The 10,357-nt window shown below is 46.0% G+C and overlaps 1 pseudogene; it reads right to left on the bottom strand.

The window, feature by feature from the left end:
• Nucleotides 1-9,942: 9,942 nt before the first annotated feature.
• Nucleotides 9,943-10,060, bottom strand: LOC134964994 (5S ribosomal RNA; annotated as a pseudogene).
• Nucleotides 10,061-10,357: the final 297 nt, after the last annotated feature.

Genomic DNA, 10,357 nt, shown 5'->3' with positions numbered 1-10,357 from the left:
GGTGCAGCAACCCTTTCATTTGGCCAAAACCACCTGATTGTATTGTCGCCCAAGACCATGGACCTATATGTAATAGTGAAGGGTTATGGGTCACACACTCTGCGTGTTTGTGGGTATGGCAGACGGCCATATGCAGTATATATGTTTGAGTAACTGGCCAATCAGATCTTCTGTGCCCTCTATCCAGCAGCATTTTGATAGGTTGGGATTGTGGACACGTGCGTAGAGGTGCCAGTTTAAAATGCCTTCTCTGTAATTGCAGTCTTATATCCACTATCTTTAGTCCTAGACTAATTAATAAATATATATATATATATATATATATATATATATATATATATATATATATATATATTAATATATTTATTATTACCAGTTATTTATATAGCGTACACATATTCCGCAGCATTTAACAGAGAATATTTGGCCATTTGCGGCAGTATATATGTGTGTGTGTGTGTGTGTGTGTGTGTGTGTGTGTATATATATGTATTATTTATATTATAAATTTTTATATAGAATATAAAAAATTGTGATGCCATTTAGTATACATGTTTAAGGGTTGAAATGTTAAAATAAGAATTTACTCACCGGTAATTCTATTTCTCGTAGTCCGTAGTGGATGCTGGGAACTCCGTAAGGACCATGGGGAATAGCGGGCTCCGAAGGAGGCTGGGCACTCTAGAAAGATCTTAGACTACCTGGTGTGCACTGGCTCCTCCCACTATGACCCTCCTCCAAGCCTCAGTTAGGTACTGTGCCCGGACGAGCGTACACAATAAGGAAGGATTTTGAATCCCGGGTAAGACTCATACCAGCCACACCAATCACACCGTACAACTCGTGATATGAAACACAGTTAACAGTATGAAACAATAGAGCCTCTCAACAGATGGCTCAACAATAACCCGATTTAGTTAACCATAACTATGTACAAGTATTGCAGATAAACCGCACTTGGGATGGGCGCCCAGCATCCACTACGGACTACGAGAAATAGAATTACCGGTGAGTAAATTCTTATTTTCTCTAACGTCCTAGTGGATGCTGGGAACTCCGTAAGGACCATGGGGATTATACCAAAGCTCCCAAACGGGCGGGAGAGTGCGGATGACTCTGCAGCACTGAATGAGAGAACTCCAGGTCCTCCTCAGCCAGGGTATCAAATTTGTAGAATTTTTGCAAACGTGTTTGCCCCTGACCAAGTAGCTGCTCGGCAAAATTGTAAAGCCGAGACCTCTCGGGCAGCCGCCCAAGATGAGCCCACCTTCCTTGTGGAATGGGCATTGACAGATTTTGGCTGTGGCAGGCCTGCCACAGTATGTGCAAGCTGAATTGTACTACAAATCCAACGAGCAATAGTCTGCTTAGAAGCAGGAGCACCCAGCTTGTTAGGTGCATATAGGATAAACAGCGAGTCAGATTTTCTGACTCTAGCCGTTCTGGAAACATATATTTTCAGTGCCCTGACAACGTCTAGCAACTTGGAGTCCTCCAAGTCCCTAGTAGCCTAGGCACCACAATAGGCTGGTTCAGGTGAAACGCTGACACCACCTTTGGGAGAAACTGGGGACGAGTCCTCAATTCTGCCCTATCCATATGGAAAATCAAATAAGGGCTTTTACAAGACAAAGCCGCCAACTTTGATACTCGCCTGGCAGAAGCCAAGGCCAATAACATAACCACCTTCCACGTGAGATATTTCAGATCCACGGTTTTTAGTGGTTCAAACCAATGTGATTTTAAGAAACTCAACACCACGTTGAGATCCCAAGGTGCCACAGGAGGCACAAACGGGGGCTGACTCTGCAGCACTCCTTTTATAAATGTCTGAACTTCAGGTACTGAAGCTAGTTCTTTTTGAAAGAAAATCGACAGAGCCGAGATCTGTACCTTAATGGAACCCAATTTAAGGCCCATAGTCACTCCTGCTTGCAGGAAATGCAGAAATCGACCTAGTTGAAATTCCTCTGTTGGGGCCCTTTCGGCCTCACCCATGCAACATATTTTCGCCATATGCGGTGATAATGAGTTGCTGTAACCTCTTTCCTGGCTTTAGTAAGCGTAGGAATGACTTCCTCCGGAATGCCCTTTTCCTTCAGGATCCGGCGTTCAACCGCCATGCCGACAAACGCAGCCGCGGTAAGTCTTGGAACAGACAGGGCCCCTGCTGCCGCAGGTCCTGTCTGAGTGGCAGAGGCCATGGGTCCTCTGATATAAATTCTTGAAGTTCTGGGTACCAAGCTCTTCTTGGCCATCCACGAGTATCGTTCTTACTCCTCGCCTTCTTATTATTCTCAGTACCTTTGGTATGAGAGGCAGAGGGGAGAACACATAAACCGACTGGTACACCCACGGTGTTACCAGAGCGTCCATAGCTATCGCCTGAGGGTCCCTTGACCCGGTGCAATATCTTTTATAGCTTTTTGTTGAGGCGGGACACCATCATGTCCACCTGTGGCCTTTCCCAATGGTGTACAATCCTATTGGAAGACTTCTGGAGGAAGTCCCCATTCTCCCGGGTGGAGGTCGTGTCTGTTGAGAAGATCTGCTTCCCAGTTGTCCACTCCGGGAATGAACACTGCTGACAGTGCTAACACATGATTTTCCGCCTATCGGAGAATCCTTGTGGCTTCTGCCATCGCCATCCTGCTTCTTGTGCCGCCCTGTTGGTTTACATGGGCGACTGCCGTGATGTTGTCTGATTGGATCAGTACCGGCTGGTTTTGAAGCAGAGGCCTTGCCGGCCTCAGGGCATTGTAAATGGCCCTCAGGTCCAGAATATTTATGTGTAGGGAAATAACCTGACTTGACCAAAGTCCCTGGAATTTCTTCCCTGTGTGACTGCCTCCCAGCCTCAAAGGCTGGAATCCATGGTCACTAGGACCTAGTCCTGTATGCCGAACCTGCGGCCCTCTTGAAGATGGGCACTCTGCAGCCACCACAGTAGAGATACCCTGGTCCTTGGAGACAGGGTTATCAGCCTATGCATCGGAAGATGCGATCCGGACCACTTGTCCAACAGGTCCCTCTGAAAAGTTCTTGTATGGAACCTGCCTAATGGGATTGCTTCGTAGGAAGCTACCATTTTTTCCAGGACTCGCGTGCAATGATGCACCGCTACCTATTTTGGCTTCAGGAGGTCTCTGACTAGAGATGACAACTCCTTGGCTTTCTCCTCCGGGAGAAACACTATTTCTGGTTTATGTCCAGAACCATCCCCAGGAACAGTAGACGTGTCATAGGAACCAGCTGTGACTTTGGACTGTTTAGAATCCAACCATGCTGTTGTAGCACTTTCCAAAATAGTGCTACCCTGACTACCAACTGCTCCTTGGACCTCGCCCTTATAACGAGATTGTCCAAGTACGGGATAATTACAACTCCCTTTTTTTTGAAGGAGTATCAACATTTCGGCCATTACCTTGATAAAACACCCTCGGTGCCATGTACAGTCCAAACGGCAGTGTCTGGACTTGGTAATGGTAATCCTGTACCACAAATCTGAGGTACTCCTGGCGAGGATGGTAAATGGGGACATGCAGGTAAGCATCCTTGATGTCCCAGGATACCATGTAATCCCCCTCGTCCAGGCTTGGAATAACCGCCCTGAGCGATTCCATCTTGAACTTGAATTTTTGTGTTCAAGGATTTTAAATATAAAATGGGTCACACCGAACCATGCGGTTTCGGTACCCCAACCCGTGTGGAATAGTAACCCCGTCCTTGTTGAAGTAGGGGCACCTTGAGTATTACCTGCTGGGAATACCGCTTATTAATTGCCTCTAGCACAGCCTCCCTGCCAGAGGGAGTTGTCAGCAAGGCATATTTTAGGAAACGGCTGGGGGGAGACATCTCGAATTCCAGCTTGTACCCCTGAAATACTACTTGAAAGGATCCAGGGATCCACCTGTGAGCGAGCCCACTAATTGCTGAAATTTTTGAGACGGCCCCCCACCGTACCTGGCTACACCTGTGGAGCACCCGCGTCATGGTGTGGCCTCACAGGAGGCGGGGGAAGAATCTTGATTCTGGGAACAGGCTGACTGGTGCAGCTTTTTTCCCTCTACCCTTGTCTCTGTACAGAAAGGAAGCGCCATTTGACCCGCTTGCTGCTCTGAAGCCGAAAGGACTGTACCTTTGTCTGTGAGGAAACCTGAGGTAAAATTATTTCTTCCCAGCAGTTGCTGTGGATAAGAGGTCCCAGAGACCATCCCCAAATAATTCCTCACCCTTATAAGGCTCTCTATGCGCTTTTTAAGTCAGCATCACCTGTCCAGTGACAGGTCTCTAATACCCTCCTGACAGAATGGACATTACATTTATTTTGGATGCCAGCCGGCAAAATATCCCTCTGTGCATCCCCCATATATAAGACGACGTCTTTAATATGTTTTTATGTTTTCCAACTAGTATCCCTGTTTGACAGGGTCACCGACCACGCTGTAGCAGCACTATCTGCAGGTCTCAGTCTAGTACCTGAGTGTGTAAATACAGACTTCAGGATAGCCTCCTGTTTTTTATCAACAGGTACCTATTAAAGTGGCCGTATCCTAAGACGGCAGTGCCACCTTTTTTGACAAACGTGTGAGCGCCTTATCCACCCTAGGGGATATCTCCCAGCGTAACTTATCCACCTGGCGGGAAAGGGTACGCCATCAGTAACTTTTTATAAATTACCAGTTTCTTAACGGGGGAACCCACGCTTTCACACACTTCATTTATTCATCTGATGGGGGAACAAAACACTGCCTGTTTTTTCTCCCCAAACCTAAAACCCATTTTTAGAGGTGCTTGGGTTAAAGTCAGAAATGTATAACACATTTTTTATTGCCGGGATCACGTCACGGATGTTCCTAGTGGATTGTGTATATGTCTCCACCTTGTCGACACTGGAGTCAGACTCCGTGTCGACATCTGTGTCTGCCATCTGAGAGAGCGGGCGTTTTTGAGCCCCTGATGGCCTTTGAGACGCCTGGGCAGGCGCGGGCTGCGAAGCCGGCTGTCCCACAGCTGTTACGTCATCCACCCTTTTATGTAAGGAGTTGACACTGTCGGTTAATACCTTTCACCTATCCATCCACTCTGGTGTCGGCCCCACAGGGGGCGACATCACATATATCGGCCTCTGTTCTGTCACCATATAAGCCTCCTCATTCAACATGTCGACACAGCCGTACCGACACACCGCAGACACACAGGGAATGCTCTAAACGAGGACAGGACCCACAAAAGCCCTTTGGGGGGACAGAGTAAGAGTATGCCAGCACACACCAGAGCGCTATATATATATATATATATATATATACAGGGACTAACTGAGTTATGTCCCTAATAGCTTTTATATAATATACTGTATACAGTGCCAATTTTAATGCCCCCCCTCTCTTTTCCCTCTTACTGTACTGTAGATTGCAGGGAAGAGCCAGGGAGCTTCCCTCCAGCCGAGCTGTGAGGGAAAAATGGCGCCAGTGTGCTGAGGAGATAGGCTCCGCCCCTTTTTCGCGGCCTATTCTCCCGCTTTTTATGGGATTCTGGCAGGGGTATTTACCTCATATATAGCCCCAGGGGCTATATATTGAGGTATTTTAGCCAGCCAAGGTGTTTTTATTGCTGCCTCAGGGCGCCCCCCCCAGCGCCCTGCACCCTCAGTGACCGGAGTGTGAAGTGTGTGAGAGGAGCAATGGCGCACAGCTGCAGTGCTGTGCGCTACCTTGGTGAAGACAGAGTCTTCATGCCGCCGATTTTCCGGACCATCTTCTTGCTTCTGGCTCTGTAAGGGGGACGGCGGCGCGGCTCCGGGACCGAACATCAAGGCTGGGCCTGCGGTCGATCCCTCTGGAGCTAATGGTGTCCAGTAGCCTAAGAAGCCCAATCCGGCTGCAAGCAGGCGAGTTCCCTTCTTCTCCCCTTAGTCCCTCGCTGCAGTGAGCCTGTTGCCAGCAGGTCTCACTGAAAATAACAAATTCTAAGACTATAACTTTCTAAGAGCTCAGGAGAGCCCCTAGTGTGCATCCAACCTCGGCCGGGCACGAAATCTAACTGAGGCTTGGAGGAGGGTCATAGTGGGAGGAGCCAGTGCACACCAGGTAGTCTAAGATCTTTCTAGAGTGCCCAGCCTCCTTCGGAGCCCGCTATTCCCCATGGTCCTTACGGAGTTCCCAGCATCCACTAGGACGTTAGAGAAATATAGATCGTCTCATAGATTCATTGAACGCCATCTAGTGTATATTGATAGAACTTCACCAGAGGTGGAAACAGCTGTAGCATCTACACAGGGCAGAAAGTAAAAGGTAAACAGCTGTATTTCGGCTTGCGGTCATCGTTTTGAAACAGCCCTAGAGAGAGAGAGAGAGAGAAAGAGAATTACTACCTGCCTGGCCCCACAGTTTCTGCAGTCCATATAACTCACCAGATATCAAACCTGCTATGTTTTCTTCTCTTTTAGGAGAGGGTCAGGAAGAAACCACCAATCAGTTTGCAGATCTTCTAACTGAAAGGTCCGCGGCCACCACCAGCCCCTCCTTTGTGACTTCAGGAGATTTCAATGACTTGAGCGTAAGCTCCAACCTCTCCAAGTCTTTAGACTTCCCCACATCTGGATCTCTGGTTAATGACCCCATTACAAAGTCTGAGCAACTAGGATCAGAGGAGTTGTCCACAGTTTATGTGCTTGAATCTAGTGCCAGTACTCTAGCACCAGAGGAGGTGGTCACTGAGAGTGTGGGGGCTTCATCCAGTCCCAGCAGAACATTTTCTGTTCCAGACACCAGGGAAGTGACCAGCACTAACCCCACTACAACTGCTCCAACCCATCAGGCGGCCACCACTGCAGAAGAGGAAGTAAAGACAGGTAAGTAAGACCCTAACTAGTCTCCACCACACAGCGAATTGGAGGTAGAGGTGTTCAGTACTCAAGTTAATGTCTTGTCGCCTACAACCCTTAATCAAGTCTAAACAGGCACCTATAGTTTTAGAAATGTAAATCAATAGATTATTGAGCTCTAGCAGTTTCCAAAGGCCTCATTGTAGATTTGTTACATATAAAAATAAAATGCTGAAACAATGAAACATTATACGTAAGTCCCTTCAAATCATCTTTGACCTCAACCGGGCCATTTGCCACATTCTCAGATGATGCATGATAGAGAAGCTTCACTTTCTTAAGCACATGTGTAACCATGGAAACGGTCACATTTTGGATTACCTGCTATATTACGTAGCTTAGTAATATTTAGGCTTTGATAAATATTTATACCCAATGTTGGTTTCACTTTGTCTGCAAGTTATAGAGGAAAAGACCTTTGCATACTCAAGTCCTACACCCTGGACATTCACCATGCCACCATATAGAAAGGAATGACCGGTTTATCCCATCTTGTCTATTGCTAGAGACCCCAGAGAGCTTCACAGAGAGCCCAACACTGGTCACCAAACTCGGGATACCAACAGCCCAGACAGAGCCCAGTAACGAGCCCACAATAAAGACCACTGTACACACCAGGACTACCACTGCTTTCTACACCACCTGGATGTCCGCCATCACCACAAGCTTGTTTATAACAACCACGGTGACCACTACAGATCCTACCAGCCCAGCCACACAGAGCACCACGACCTCTCATACATCCAGGCCGGAGGTGCAGAGGGGGCCATCTGTCCTGGAGGTCGGGGATGATAAAGGTAAATCCTGGGTTTTATCTTGAAGGTCACATCGTCACCATGTTGTAGTCCCTGGGACCCTCACTATAAATTTGATGCTAGATAGGACATAACGCCTGATTTACTGTAGAGGTGAACACGGATGTTGCTGCTGCGTCTTCATTCCTAGAGGCAGTAAGAAAATATGCTAATGTCGCAGCTGCCGAGATTTGCAGAGACGTCCACTGATGCATCGGCCTTATGGCATACCTCCCAACATGACCCTCTCCTGGAGGGACAGAATGCTCTGCTCCTAGACTTCATCTATGCTGAAACACCTTTCTCATCCATTAACCTGTTCAACACAGGTGCCGGCAATCCTAAATTAAGAGAAAGTCCAGAAGTAGAGCATGATGTCCCTCCTGGAGAGGGTCATGTTGGGAGGTATGCTTATGGTCGCATAGAATGGCCTCCTCAACTGAGACATGGGGGCCAGCTCAGCAACATACGGATTCGCAGAGGCAGGCTGAGACACACCCCTAAGCCACTGCCCGCAACCTCCATAAAATGATCCCTATCTATTAATCGCCTTGCATTTAAAACCACGCTGTGATCGCCATCACAAGACCATGGCAGCACATGCGCAGTGCCGCTGAGATGCGTGTGCTGTATAGACACCCTATTCAAGGACTACAAACTGCTTGCGCCTCCCGCTGAATCCGACCCAGAGACACATGGTGAACTCAAACCTTGGCGATGCATTAAGTATGTGCCAGAGGTGTGTAGTGAAGACATCATCTGATTGGATGACAGCAGGAACTGCGTAAACTTCCATACACATCTCCTGTCCAATAGGCAAAGGTCCCAGAGAAGATACCATCATGTGACTGCATCTTGGGGGAGGGGTCAGTAAAAATGGAGTGAGGTTGGCGTCTTCTTTCACTGTAATATTTGAATTAAGTTTAGATGGTTTATATGGATACACGCGTGCTAAATGGAAGCAGCACAATCCCAAGTCTGAGAGTCTCTGTTATGGATTAATGGCTTTTACACAATAATGTAATTTGTCTCTGAAGCTCCTGTTCTAGAATACAGATTGCAGAAGTACCACCAGCCAATAATGCAGAATACATTGGGGATCTCTGTCTTCTCTTCTCCCATAGAGCTGCCAAGTTACCACTCCAGAAATAGTTCCAACCCCCTGTTTGTCATGATTGTCTCCATCTTTACCATCATGGTGGTCATGGTTGTAGTGGTGGTGGGCTTCCATCGATACAAGAAAAGGAACAGTCGCACAGAATTCAGACGCTTGCAGGACCTTCCGATGGTGAGAAATGCTCAGTGGCGATATGTGTGTAATTGCAGATTCTCTTTGCATCAGTTATTGTAGTACAGTAATGTTTCCGCACCAATAAACAATCAAAACAAAAAATATTATATTGATGAAACAACTCTAAATTTTCTAAATGCTGGTATTGCCAGTTGTAATTAGTTGGTCGTGCACCAAAGGTGCAGTAGAGTACTACAGGTTGAGTATCCCTTATCCAAAATGCTTGGGACCAGAAGTATTTTGGATACCGCATTTTGGAATCATTGCATAACATAATGAGATATCATGGCGATGGGACCTAAGTCTAAGCACAGAATGCATTTATGTTTCATATACACCTTACACACAGCCTGAAGGTCATTTAATACAATATGTTTAATAACTTTGTGTATTAAACAAAGTTTGTGTACATTAAGCCATCAGAAAACAAAGGTTTCACTATCTCACTCAAAAAACTCCGTATTTCGGAATATTTGGATATGGGATACTCAACCTGTATTAGGGACAAGAAAGAAAGACCCTTTGTTGGCGCACTCATTAAGAAACCATATATAAGTTAAAACCTAACTTTTAATTAAATCCATGTAAAATAGTTTTTATAAACAGAAATTTTTATTAAACCCTTGTCCACTATACCTTTGCAAAATTTTGTCCACTATATCATGCGAAATTACATACTCATATCATTTGCATCTACATGGTAAACAGACAATCTGGAAATATAAAACTAATTAAGGCATAATAGCCTAATATGCAGCAGGATGCCAATAAGACCCTGTATTAGGGAATTTGACAACGGCGCCCTCTAGGGTATGTTATAAATCCTGTAGCTCAGTGTGTGAACTGTAATGGAAAATAATTTGTAGTTCACAATTCTGACCAACACTATCAAATGGTGATGGATGTGAAAGGGAAATCAAGAAAATGTATGAATCTGCTGTCAATGTTAGGCTGGATTGTAAATTAGCCTTTATCTACTACACTGGATATTCTCTGGGGGTCTCCCTCCAGGTACTGATCCGGCCCAACACTTTATCGCTTCCAAGATCGGACGAGATTGGGCAATTTAAGTGTGGTTTGGTAGTAGAAAAAACTCCCGTATCTTACCCAGAATCGTTGATGAGAGTTCATGAATGAGAAAAAAAAAGAGGAGAGTTAAAGATTCAAAGTGTAGTGAAAAAAGTGGATCTGCTGTTGGCGTTAGACTGTGAGCTGTCTGTCCGTTATCAACCATACAGGATCTCACTGAATCGCCAATGAGAGTCCTGAATGTAGAAAAGTATGGAAAAATAGAAGTATATACGAGAGTGTGTTATTCCTCTTGAGGAAAAATTATATTAATAAATGTGAAGAATTGGGTCTGAACCGACGTGAACAGGTAGCTGA

This window comes from Pseudophryne corroboree, chromosome 9, assembly GCF_028390025.1.
Source record: "Pseudophryne corroboree isolate aPseCor3 chromosome 9, aPseCor3.hap2, whole genome shotgun sequence".
NCBI lineage: Eukaryota > Metazoa > Chordata > Amphibia > Anura > Myobatrachidae > Pseudophryne > Pseudophryne corroboree.
This window is presented reverse-complemented; position numbering and strand designations above follow the sequence as displayed.